This window comes from Stenella coeruleoalba, assembly GCF_951394435.1.
Source record: "Stenella coeruleoalba genome assembly, chromosome: 19".
Lineage (NCBI taxonomy): Eukaryota > Metazoa > Chordata > Mammalia > Artiodactyla > Delphinidae > Stenella > Stenella coeruleoalba.
The window spans coordinates 61,061,362-61,074,324 of NC_137165.1; the positions used below are offsets into that span (position 1 = coordinate 61,061,362).

General features: G+C 44.7%; 1 long non-coding RNA gene across 2 annotated transcripts in view; it reads left to right on the forward strand.

The window, feature by feature from the left end:
* The window catches only part of LOC307177192, a 31,382-nt gene extending 18,975 nt beyond the window's left edge, over nt 1-12,407 (forward strand). The window contains exons 2-3 of one of the 2 annotated variants that reach the window (XR_013824998.1): nt 3,545-3,690; nt 8,040-12,407. This is a non-coding gene — a long non-coding RNA (uncharacterized lncRNA). The remainder of the gene's footprint in view (nt 1-3,544; nt 3,691-8,039) is intronic. The other variant, XR_013824999.1, reaches the window with a different exon arrangement.
* Nucleotides 12,408-12,963: the final 556 nt, after the last annotated feature.

The window sequence follows — 12,963 nt, forward strand, 5'->3', positions numbered from 1 at the left end:
GAGTAAGGTCACCAGACCCAAAGTCATGTAGATTTTCTTTTTTTTCTAGGATTTTTATAGTTTGGTAATTTAAATTTGTCTATGGGCAATTTTGAGTGAATTGGTTTAAGTTGTGAAGTTTGTGTCTACATTCATTTCATTACATATGGTTTCTGATTAATTGTTCCTTAACCCTCTTTTGAGAAGATACAGAGAGATACTTGGCTCCATTTCAGTTTGGATTTCCAAACTTAGTATATACACAGCAGAACTGCCTCCCGGATGAGGCCTCTGGGTTTGTGAGTGCGGCACTCCCGGCGCTTCTCTGACGTCCCACAGGGGGCGCCGAACCCACCTGTCTGACCTTGGGGGCACAGGTGCACCCTGCCCACAGGCTTTGCTCTGTGACGAGCAGACAGGAGCTTTGTCTCCTGTCAGGGCTTAGGTTTCTGGACCATGAGGCATTGTCCACACTAACAGGAGCTGGGTTTTCTCAGGAACCACCGGTGAGGAGACTCCACAAGAGGAAAAAATGAGCAAGTGTGGAAAATCTTCCTGTGCAGCTGACTGCAGGGTGGGTGGGGTGCCTCTTCAGGGCACTCAGGAGAGAAAGGGTTTAGTGTGGAATATTGTGCACTTTAGTTAGTTTTATGTGCAGTGGGTGACCAGTGTCATTCTTTGGAGACTGGTGTCTAGTTTTCCTGGCACTCTTTGTTGATGGCTTTGGGTAGAACAAACATTTTTTTTGTGTGTGGTACGCGGGCATCTCACTGTTGTGGCCTCTCCCGTTGCAGAGCACAGGCCCCGGATGCGCAGGCTCAGCGGCCATGGCTCACGGGCCCAGCTGCTCCGCGGCATGTGGGATCCTCCCGGCCTGGGGCACGAACCCGTGTCCCCTGCATCGGCAGGCGGACTCTCAACCGCTGCGCCACCAGGGAAGCCCTGGGTGGCCTTTTCTGTATGGCTTTTTTCACTAAAGATGTTTTTAACGTTCGTTTTTGTAACAAATATCAGCACTACACTTTTTTTTCATTGTCATTACAAATACAAAACATGACTTTAGCGTTTAATTCATTTTACGTATCCAGTTTTGTGGTATTAACTACCTTCATGTAGTTGCACAAACAAGTTAACTAACACGTGTACATCCTGTGTGCATGGGAGATACCCAGGGAATTGAGTAACACCTTGGAATGGCCCAAGACATCACCTTAAATACCGTCTTCATCTAAAACGAAAACAAAGGAAGGGTGGAGTTGTTTCTGTCCACATTCATTTGATTGCATATGGTTTCCAATCGATTGTTGTATAACTAGTTTTAGAGAAGTCATGGGATAGTTGGCTTCATTTCAGTTTGAATTTCCAAATTTAGTGGATTCTGCAGGCTTGATACAAGGTTTACAAACTTGATATTGAATCAGGACATCCCATGGTGTAACTGGTATTAATGGTTTGTTCAGCAATTAAAGTTCTGTGTGATATGAGTTCAGCCCGGAGTAATCCAGCTTAGTTTCTATCTGTTATACATTTGTCCCAGGATGAAAGGACAAGGGAAATAAGGCCTGCTTTATAAAAGTGCCTTCAAATTAATTGATGGTATAATCTCAACCTAATTTTTAAAAAATGTATTTTATTGAAGAATAGTTGACCTACAAAGTCATGTTAATTTCTGCTGTACAACAAAGTGATTCAGATATACACACACACACACACACACACACACACATACATATATACATACTGTTTTTCATATTCTTTTCCATTATGGTTTATTACAGGGTACTGAATATAGTTCCCTGTGCTGTACAGTAAGACCTTGTTGTTTATCCACCCTATATATAATAGTTTGCTTCTACTAATCCCAAATTCCCAATCCATCCCTCCCCCCTGTCTTCCCCTTGGCAACCACAAGTCTGTTTTCTTAAATCTGTGAGTCTGTTTTTGTTTTGTATATAGGTTCATTTGGGTCTCACTTTAGATTCCACATATAAGTGATATCATATGGTATTTGTCGTTCTCTCTATGACTTACTTCACTTAGTGTGATAATCTCTAGGTCCATCCATGTAGCTGCAAATGGCATTATTTCATTCTGTTTTATGGCTGAGTAATATTCCATTGTACATATGTACCACATCTTCTATAGCCATTCATCTTTTGAGGGACATTGAGCTTGCTTCCATGTCTTGGCTATTGTGAATAGTGCTGCTGTGAACGCTAGGGTGCACGTATCTCTTTGAATTATAGTTTTGTCTGGATATATGCCCAGGAGTGGGATTGCTGGTTCATATTGTAATTCTATTTTTAGTTTTTTGAGGAACCTCCATACTGGTTTCCATAGTGGCTGCATCAGTTTACATCCCCACCAACAGTGTAGGAGGGTTTCCTTTTCTCCACACCCCCTCCAGCATTTATTTGTAGGCATTTTAATGATGGCCATTCTGACCACTATGAGGTGATAACTCACTGTAGTTTTGATTTGCATTCTCTAATAATTAGCGATGTGGAGCATCTTTTCACGTGCCTATTGGCCATCTGTATGTCTTCTTTGGAAAAGTGTCTATTTAGACCTTCTGCCCACTTTTTGATTTTTTTTTGAGTTGTATCAGCTATTTGTATACTTTAGAAATTACACCCTTTTTGGTCACATCATTTGCAGGTATTTTCTCCCAAACAGCACAGGTGCTAGAACAACTGGATACCCACATGCAGAAGAATAAAGTTGGACCCTTACCTCCCCCACCCCGATTACAAAATCAACACAAAATGGACCAAAGGCCTAGATGTAAGAACCAAATTTATAAAACTCATAGAAGAAAACATGATAGTAAATCTTCATGACCTTCAATTTGGTCATGATTTCTTAGATTTGCTACCAAAAGCACAAGCAACAAAAGACAAAATAGATGAATTGGACTTCCTCAAGATGAAAAACAGTTGTGTATAAAAGGAGCAAGGAATAAGATAATCCACCATCCAAAATGGCCCAAGATGTTTGCAAACCATGTATCTGATAAAGGACTGGAGCCCAGCAGCCAGACCCCCGGTGGTCCAGTGGAGTCTGTGCGGCCCCTCCCGTCCTCGGTGATCAGGGGATTTCAGGCCTCACAGCACCCGAGGGGTGGACACGGGTCATCCTCAGCACCCTCAGGGAGTGAGTGCTGGATGCTTTTGAGCCCAGATGCACTCCCATTACTGCCCTCAAAGGCTGAAGGCTTCAGCATGCCTCCAGAAGGACACAGAGTATTTGCAAGTCTTTGAGAACCAAGAGAACAGTCTTCACTTTTCTGAAAGGGCATCTTATTATTTCACAGCGTGACCATTTTCAATCTGGCTCTCAGGGGTGCCCTCCCACCTTCCTGGTATCTCTGAGAGTGGCCATGGGGGTTTGGCTGTCCCCAGTCCCCACACCAGGTGACAAGCCCAGTGGGGCCAGACCCTGGTGGTCCTTAGATTCGCTGGAGACTAACCCAGACTCTCAGCCTGCGATTGAACGTGGACGCCACTGCTTCTCCCCGTCACCGATTCTCATCTCCTCCTCTGTCTCTTTTCCTCTTGCTTTTCAGTCTCAGATTTACCTGATGACCACCACTCACAGTTCCCGCAGAGCCCAGAGATTTCTCCTGGAAGGAAAGGTTCTGGAAAATCAGAGGGATAAATAAAGGATGCAGCTGATTCCCGCCTTGTGCTGACGCCCAAGAGGGTGAGGAGAGTGAGTGTTTTCTCATTAGAATTTTAAATCCTCCAAGTAATAGATCATTGGGGGGGCATCCAGTGTTCTCCTGCTCATTCTAATAATGTCATTCCTGAATTTTAATGTGGTAAATAATTTATATTATAAATATGCTGAGGGGGCGATATCCATTTAAAAAATGTTAGAGGTAACTCCAAGGGATTTACAACAAACAAGGACATAGAACCCTGTGTCCAGACACTGGCTGAGAGATTCCTACCCTGAGCCGCAGTCCCCTGGAGGGCGGAGTGGCCATGACTCTCCTCCCGCAGGTGAGCCTACACAGGCACATCCCACGTGGGACCACTGCATCGTAGAATCTTAGAGTGGCCAATGGCAGGCAGCTGTCTAGAGATGCAGACAAGAGAAAACTGCTCAGCAGCCTGGGACAGTCCCAGGGTGAGGCCTTAGTAAGAGCCAGTGTCAGAGCCTCAGTGATAACTTGAAGAGACAGTTCGGGCTGTTAGGAACATCGTCAGAGATGTACTTAGGGACATATTCAGGGCCTTAGTTATGGACAGGATCAGGGCATTATTTAGTGACAGCTTAAACTATAAGGGACAGCGTCAGGGCCTAAGTTAGAGATAATGTGAGAGCCTTAGTTAGTCAAAAGTCAGGCTGTTACTTAGGGATATATTCAGGGCCTTAGAGCCAGCATCATGGCCATAATTAGAATCAGTGTCAGGGCATTAGTTAGGGCCAAAACTAGGGTGTTAGTTAGGGAAGGAGTCAGGTCTTTAGTTACAGACAGTGTCAGGGTTTTAGGTAGGGACAGCGGCAAGTCCTTAGTTAAGAAGAGTGTCAGGGCCTTGGTTAGGGGCAGCGTCAGGGCGTAGTTAGGGGAAGAGTGAGGCCATTAGGTAAAGACAGACTCAGGGCCTTAGTTAGAGACAGCATCAAGTCCTTTGTTAGGGACATTGTCATGGCCTCAGTTAAAGATAACTTGAGGGTCTTAGAGATAGTGTCAGGGACTTAGTTATGGACATCTTTAGGGCCTCAGAGGTAACTTGAGGGCCTTAGTAAGAGACATTTGGGGTCATTAGTGACATGGTCAGGACCTTAGTGCCATCTTCAGTACATCAGTTATGGGCCGCATCAGGGCATTAATGAGGGACAGCTCATGTTATTAGGGGCCGTGTCAGGGACTGTGTCAGGGCCTTAGTTAGGGAAAGAGTGAGGCCATTAGTTAAAGACAGACTCAGGGCCTTAGTTAGAGACAGCCTCAGTCCTTAGTTAGTGTCAGGGCCTCAGTTAAAGATAAGTTGAGGGCCTTTGTTAAGGACAGCCTCAGGGCCTTAAAGGGATGTACATAAGAGTATCTTTGGGCTCCTTACCAAACTAAAACCCCCACAAAATAGAAGATTTTAGCATTCTTCATTCCAGAGAAGCTCATCAAGAGACCATCTGAGGCCAGATTAAAGGGAGTTAAGGCCCTGTACACACACTAATCCTTAGGAGGAACTGCATCCTTAAACCATTGCTGTAAAACTCCTCACCAGATCCTCCTGCATTGGGACACACAGTTTTTGAGGACACGAGTTTTCTGTGTCCCCCTGTGGCTGGCAAAGCAGTAAAGCTATTCTTTTCTACTTCTTCCAAACCTCTGTCTCTGAGATTCGATTTGGTGCACTGGTGCACAGAGGTCGAGTTTTCGGCATCAAGTTTAGTACCCAATATGGGGCTGACTTGGGGAAGGCCCCTGTGGGTCCCCTGACTTGATTGGACACTTCTGATTTTCTCCATGCCAGCCTCTTTTGAGAGAGTGTAGGGTTGGAGAATTCCTTTAGAGGCCAGACTGCCTGGGACCCTTGCCTGGAGAGGCCAAGCCCCAGTCATACCCCATCTGCCATCCCAGCAGTTGGAACTCTGGGGCAGGAGAAGATGGTGGAAGAGGGACCACCCTAGCAACTGCCAAGGCCATCTTTGCCTTGAGGATGTTCCTCTCTTCCTCCTGCCTGGGCTGCCCTGAATGTCCTACTCCAAGGGACTATGTTGGGGAACCAGAAAAGTAGCATTTAGGATGTTGCGATGCCTCAGCCAGCGTGTGGTGACTCCCCTGGCATGCACTCTGAGGTCCTTTTAGCCCTGTACATTTGGGGGAACTTTGGTTCCCATTTGGGTGACTTTTCATTCCAGGAAATCTCATTTGGAAGGTGCACCCCTTGGACCGAGGTCACAGGCTAAGTTGAGACTTGGAAGCTGATTTGAGTCTTGTGCTGTTTGGTTTTTGGTTTCTGTTTGGTTTCTGGTTCCTTTGGTTTGAGGCTTCCATTAGTGGTGAGGATTTTGTTTTGTTCTTAGTCCGCGTATGAGTGTTCTATGGTTCAGACATAGGAAGTGCTTCTTCTTCAATTCCATCGGAGAGCCAATGGGCAAAATCCTGGCAGACTGCTCAACCTGTAGTTGTAAACCTAAGACTAAGAAAATAATGGAATTCTATTGTAATTTTGTCTGGCCAATGTATGGATACATTCTTGAAAATGAGGAAGGGTGGTCTTTGAGTGGGAGCCTAAATGACTATACCATCCTTCAGCTAGAGTTCTTTTGTCACAGGAAGAGAAAGACAAAAGAAGTTCCATATGTTCAAGCGTTTATGAAGCTACGTAATAAAGAAAGTGGGCAGCTGGGTACCAGGCTGATGGTACAAAGAGAAAGGAAAGTCACTTTTTACTAGAGCTGTTAGTTTCTGAATGCAGAAGAAAATAAGGGGCAAAATAAGATGGATACAGAAGGTGATGAAAATTTGTGAAAAGGGAAAACTGAGGAAAGAGTTGTGCATGACCAGGATTTTCTATTGGATTAAATTTAGTTGGGTAAATGGATTTTGTTGGAAGTGGGTTAGGGCAAGACTGGCTTTGGTTTCTCCCTCCAAAGTTTTCTTGGAACGCTGCTTTTAATAACAGCTTGTGAGTTCCTCTGCCTGTGTCTGTGATCTGTATTTGTGTTTGAAATCTCCTTACTTTGGTTCAGTGAATAAGTGTTGTTTGGCCGATTCTAACAGTTCTTTTTATCTCCAGCTAACTTTGAGGTGCTTTAGAAGGCCCCTGAGCCACCTCAGAGAGAAATGTTTGATTAGTATGTTACATTACATGGAATTCCTAAAACTCTAGTATGTCCTGGTAAAATGTTATCAGTCATAATTCTAGTTATTTTTAAATGTTTCATGTAACAGCAGTAATTGTTTCTTTTGTCATTTACATTGTGATCAAATGCTTAACAGTGACCTTTTAAGTCTTTATGTGATTTATAGATAGTTATTGTTGTGCTCTAACACTTTGGAAAAGTGCTCCATCTTCAAGAAGATCTATGTGGAGGACCTTTTGGCAAACACAGGTCTCTGATAAATTTCGTATCATAACGCCAAACTGGGTAAGAAATGAAAAATCTTAATGGAGAATCTGATGGCTTCATAAAAAGTTAACAAAAGGATTGGTTACTGGGTGAACTGGTGAATATGGTTATAACGTTTTTGTTTTTTTGTTACTGGCTTTGATCTGTGTTTTCCAGACACAGGGAAGTCCTTCCCCTGGAGCTACTTAGGACTTTGAGCAGTTGGGTAAATGACACCTCTGTATTGAAGTCTGTATTTATGAAAGTTACTGTGTTGGCTTCACTTTTGCCCTGATGTTTAGGAGGAAAGGAAAACTACCTAGTGAAATTATCAGAATGTAATTACTCATGATGTATCACTGTTTGCTTTAGGTCTACTGCTAAAAGCACATGTACAATGCTTGTGTGACAATTGGGTATGAATAATAAAATGTATGGCCTATATAAAGCATTTTCTCATTAACATACCTCTGAGCATGTTCATGATACCTGATCAGTATTCCCCCAATGTGGATTAACTAGGCAAATATAAAGGAGGCCTAGCGCTGAGGGACATGATCTACACCTGGACCAAACAGCTGAATCACTCTGGCATTGAGGGATTGATATTTTGATCATGAATGCTCTCTATTGAAAAACTTGTAATCAAAAGGGAAAAAAACTCTTCACGTATTGAGGTGTGAGGAAGTTACTTTGGCTTATACATGGTTTAACTTAAATTTTACTGAGCAAAGAGGCCCATTTTGTAGCCTTTCGGACATGCATTGTACATCTGCTTTGGCATTGAGGAGGGGAATGCATTTGACAGTCAAAAAGGAGTAACTATGCTTCAGACATCCAAGGTAAAGCTAAGTGACCATTGTAGATGTGATTTTAGATGCATTCCTGTATTGTTTTTTTGTTTTCTTTTTCAAGATTTTTTTTTTGATGTGGACCATTTTTTAAGTCTTTATTGAATTTGTTACAATATTGTTTCTGTTTCATGTTTTGGTTTCTAGGCCACGAGGCATGTGGGATCTTAGCTCCCCACCCAGGGATCAAACTAGCACCCCCTGCATTGGAAGATGATGTCTTAACCACCGGACTGCCAGGGAAGTCCCCACATTCCTGTATTGTTGAACTTGAATTTCTGAGCTATGTCAGACTTGGGATGCCACTGGCCATTTTCAAAACAATGTCTGCTGGTAGCTGCAACTGTACGTTTTCAAGGACTCCTCTCTTAACTATTAAATTTTAAACAATGATGTTAGATCAGATACTAATAGAAAGCTGAGACATATGTGTGGTGGCCAATAGCTCCTCTTGTGGATATGTTAATACTACATCAGAAGTTAAGACCTACTTAGGTAGAATTAGACAACTGGCTACAAAGTCTCTCCGAAGTGCCAGTTCCAGACTGGGTTTCAGACTTATTCTCCTGAATTCCTAAGGGAATGGGATGTACTTTTACTATTAAAGTTTCAGTTGTTACCCCTCCTATTGTAACTGGGTTGGTTGCACCAAAATGGCAGACCAAGGGATTGAGATCTTAATCATACGAGTCTCAGGTCCAGGACTTGGAACTCAAATATTTGTAATTTGGTATCCATTCCCCCAGATTTAGGCAGGATGATGCCCGCCCCCGCCCCCAGTTTCAGCAGGAAGCAGCCAGAGCAGTCGTTGCCCCGTTGCCTGAAAGATGTGGGGAAATATAAAACTGAAGTGGGGATTAAAACTGAGTCCCCTTAAAACCGAGTTCCTGTGCCAAGTTTATGATTAATGTCTCAATCTGAAATGATTATTCCTTTTTTTGTCAAAAACCTGTTGTCCTAAAGATTGGGGAGTGCCTAGAAGAGGAGGAGTTAAACTGAGTGGGACTCTGTGGGTCTCCTGGGCACAGAAGCCTTTCTGTGTGCCTCCTAACTTGTTTGTGGGGAATAGACTAGACACTCCAGGACCTTCCCTGAGTTCCAAAGGGTGGATTCGAACAGTTGCTAATCAGGGAAGGGAGGGGATGCAGAGACAGGGAGGAACAGTCAAGAAACAACAGTGCAGCCTTGAGGCGGGATACACATAACAATATTTTTGAGCTCCTTAAGTAACTAAAACCCCCAACAAATGGAAGATGTTAGCATTCTTCATTCCAGAGAAGCTCATCAAGAGACTGTCTGAGGCCAGATTAAAGGAGTGCAGGCCCTGTATACACCCTGATCCTTATCAGCAACCACACCCTTGAACCATTGCTATAAAACACCTCACCAATCCTCCCCGCACTGGGACACACAGTTGTTGAGGGTACGAGCCTGCTATGTCCTCTATTGGCTGGCAGAGTGATAAAACTAATCTTTCCTATTTCTTCCAAAACACTGTTCTTGAGATTCGATTCAAAACTGGTGCAGAGAGGCTGCTTATTCAGTATCAGGTACAGAGTCAGGCTGTTAGAAACAGTGTCAGGTCTTTAGTTATGGAAAGTCTCAGGGAATTAGGGACAGACCAAGATATTATGCACAGCGTCAGAGCCTTAGGGAGAGTGTCAGGGCATGACGTAGGACCAGCATCAGGACCGTAGTTAGGATCAGCATCAGGGTCTTAGTTAAAGACATTGCCAGGACCTGAGTTAGGCACAGTATCAGGGCCTCCATTAGGGACAGGGTCAGTGCTTGAGTTAGGGACAGCCTCAGGGCCTGAGTTAGCGATGGCCTCAGGGCTTACTTAGGGACAGTGTTGGGACTTTGGTGAGTTGCCTCATGGCATTACCTAAGGGTAGTGTCAGGACTTCAGTTATTGACGGCATTAAGGCCTATGTTAGGGACAGCTTCAGGGCCTTAGTTAGGACCAGCATCAGAGCCTGAGTTAGGCCTAGCATCAGGGTTTGCATTAGGACTAGCATTAGGGCCTTAGGTATGGACAGTGGCAGGGTCTGAGTTAGGAGTAGCTTCAGGGCCTTTGTTAGGGACAGCATCAGGGCTTTTGTTAGGATCAGAGTCATGACATTAGCTAGGGACAGAGTCTGGGAAAGAGCTAGGGATAGTGTCAAGATTAGTTATTGAGAGCATCAGGGCCTGAGTTAGGACCAGCCTCAGGGCTTGAGGTAGGGACAGAGTCAGAGCCTGAGTTAGGGATAGCCTCAGGGCCTGTGTTAGGGACAGCTTCAGGGTCTTAGTTAGGGACAAAGTCAGGACCTGAGTTAGGGACAATGTCAGGGCCTTAGGGACAGAATCAGGACCTGAGTTAGGGACAATGTCAGGGCCTTAGCTCGGATCAGCATCAGGGTCTTAGTTAAAGACATTATCAGGGCCTGAGTTAGGCACAGCATCAGGGCCTCAGGGATAGCTTCAGGGCCTGTTAGGGACAGCAACAGGGCTTTCTTAGGGACAGTGTCAGGACCTTGTTTAGAGATGGGTCAGGATATTAGCTCAGGATAGTGTCAGGACTTTAGTTATTGCCGGCATCAGGGCCTATATTAGGGACAGCTTCCAGGCCTTAGTTAGAGACAGTGTCAGGGCCTTAGTTAGGACTAGTCAGGGCCTGAGTTCACCCCCACCCCACCCCACACACCAGACAACCTCCCCAAGCAAGGGCAACACTAAGCCCAAGATTTGCCCTGTGCCTTAAGTACTGTCTTCATCCCCTTAAAATAAAAACACCCTGGAGTGCAGCCACCTGAATCGCAGCACAGCCTAAGTGAGAACCACCCCTCTCTGCTGTGCCCCAAGGGACTCAGGGAAAAAAGCAGATGCGAAGAACAGAAGTGGAGAAGGACTAATAGAATAGGAATAAAATAGGGATAATGAAGAAAGGAAAACAGACTGAAGGGCTGGAGGTCATTTATCATTTATAAAACTTTATACGAAGTATGAAAAATAGCCCAGCAGGTTTCCTGCCTCTCAAGTCATGTCACTGCATCACGTAGTCGTCATCCCCAATATGGGATTCCTGGGCTCTGCTCTGCATCTGGGCTGGCAACAAAACAGTGTCTACAGTTTAAGCCCACTTTTAAAATATATGCATACACACATATACATATATGTGTGTGTGCATATACACATGTAAATACAGAACTGTGTGCAGCATTAAAAAGAACGAAGGTGGGTTTGTACACACCATCACAGAAATAGGTCTACATCATAGTATGACTTGAGAAAGCCAAGCTGCAGAATAGTATGTATGGTCCTGCTTCTGGGAGAAAAAAAGCAAAGACTGAGAGAGAGGGAGTGAGGGGAAGAGACAAAGAGTCACAAGCCAGTTCACACCCTCACTTCACTCAAATTTCTGCACAAAGTGACAGCCTGCGAAAGCCCTTCCCTGATGACCCCCAGAGCTCTCTAGCCCCTCATCCTGCTTCACTTTTCTTCCTAGTACTCGTCACATTGTATATTTGTCTTATTTATTGTCTGTCTGTGAGTACAAGGGTCTTAGACTGTTCTGTTCATCCCTGAGTCCCCAGCAACTAGAACAGAGTGCAGCACACAGTAGGCCCTCTGGAAGTATTTTTTGAATGAATGAATAGAAACTTCAAAGAAATAGTCTATAGGGAGTGGAATAAGTGGGGAAGTATAGAGGATATATATTTTATTTCTGTACTCCTGTAGTCTTCTGCTTTGTATTGCAATATTTCCCTATTAAAAATCAACTGCAAATTGGGGAAGGAAGGTCTTCCTTTAGGCTGAGCTTGGCATCTAACCCCCTGAAGCTCCCTAGTTCTAACCCAGAGCCAAGCAGAGCAAGGACCTGTCTTCCTTCCCTGTGACGGTCTTTCTTGCCTTCTCTTTCCTCCCTTCTCCAAGCTGAACTGCTCCCTGTGTCCCTGTACTGAACTCAGAAGGACTGAGAAAGGTGGGTACCGACCACGACCATACACAAGGCAGGCATTAAGCAAGAAGGACAGAATGAAGGGAGAACAGATTCACTTGTGTTTAAGGCAGGAGAGGTCTTGGGCTGAAACAATACAGTACATGGAACAACAGACACAAAAGCACTTCAAGGGAAAAGTTACCAGGTTACCAGAAGAAATCACATGCTAATGACGTCCTCCTCACTGTGTGACTGACGGATCTTCATCCCTTCAAATGCTGTTCTTTAGACTCCTACTGTGTTTGTCAGGCACTGCACCAGGCGCAGACCTGGCGTTTGCTCCCTAAAGCAGGAATCTGTCAGGAGGCTTGCAGCTTCCTCATTCGCTTTGTCACAGAGCAGGATTCCCACTACTTCACACCCCTTCTCAACCTGCAACCCAAGTGGCAGGAGAGCAGTGTGGCCCATCACAGGGGTGGGGACCCAGCACCTGGTGTCCTACATACACTGTGGACTCTCCCCAGCAAGACTGTGCATCCCTCGGACAAGCTAGTCCAGGGAAAACCAAGCTTGTGAGTTTCTTCCTTAGCAGCATGACACAGGTGGCGTATCTCTAGTGCACTGACACATGGCTTCATAAATCAGGGCAAGAAACGTATACATGTTTCCTGGTCATGAGGCCTGCAGATCCTCATCTTAGGGACATGGAACTTCTTCCCATAAGTTGAGGCTCTCTCAAGAGGAGGAAAGCATCAGCTCCATCTCTAAGCTTTACAACAAAAAGCAAGATTATCTACCCCATTTAGCCAAAGTGGCTAGAGAATGAGATATATAAGTAATCTGAATAGTCCGATTAATAGTAATAAGTTCATTCTTTCCCTGTTTAACCAACATAAGTTTTTCCATTCTTAAAAAAATGAAAAAACGACTCGCTCCTTCTTTTCTCTTGAGTTGGTTTCTTCACTGTCTAGCTGTCCCCTTGCCAGAGCTGCCGTCACTCCTTGCCACCTGAACCCCATAACAGCTGGCTTCTGGACCTCAGCGCCAGCTTGAATGTCCTCTCTTGAAGTTCACCAGTGACTTTCTGGTGCTTTTCTCAGTCTTCAAGTTTATCTGGATCTCCCTACACTTATTACGTGGATGGCTCCC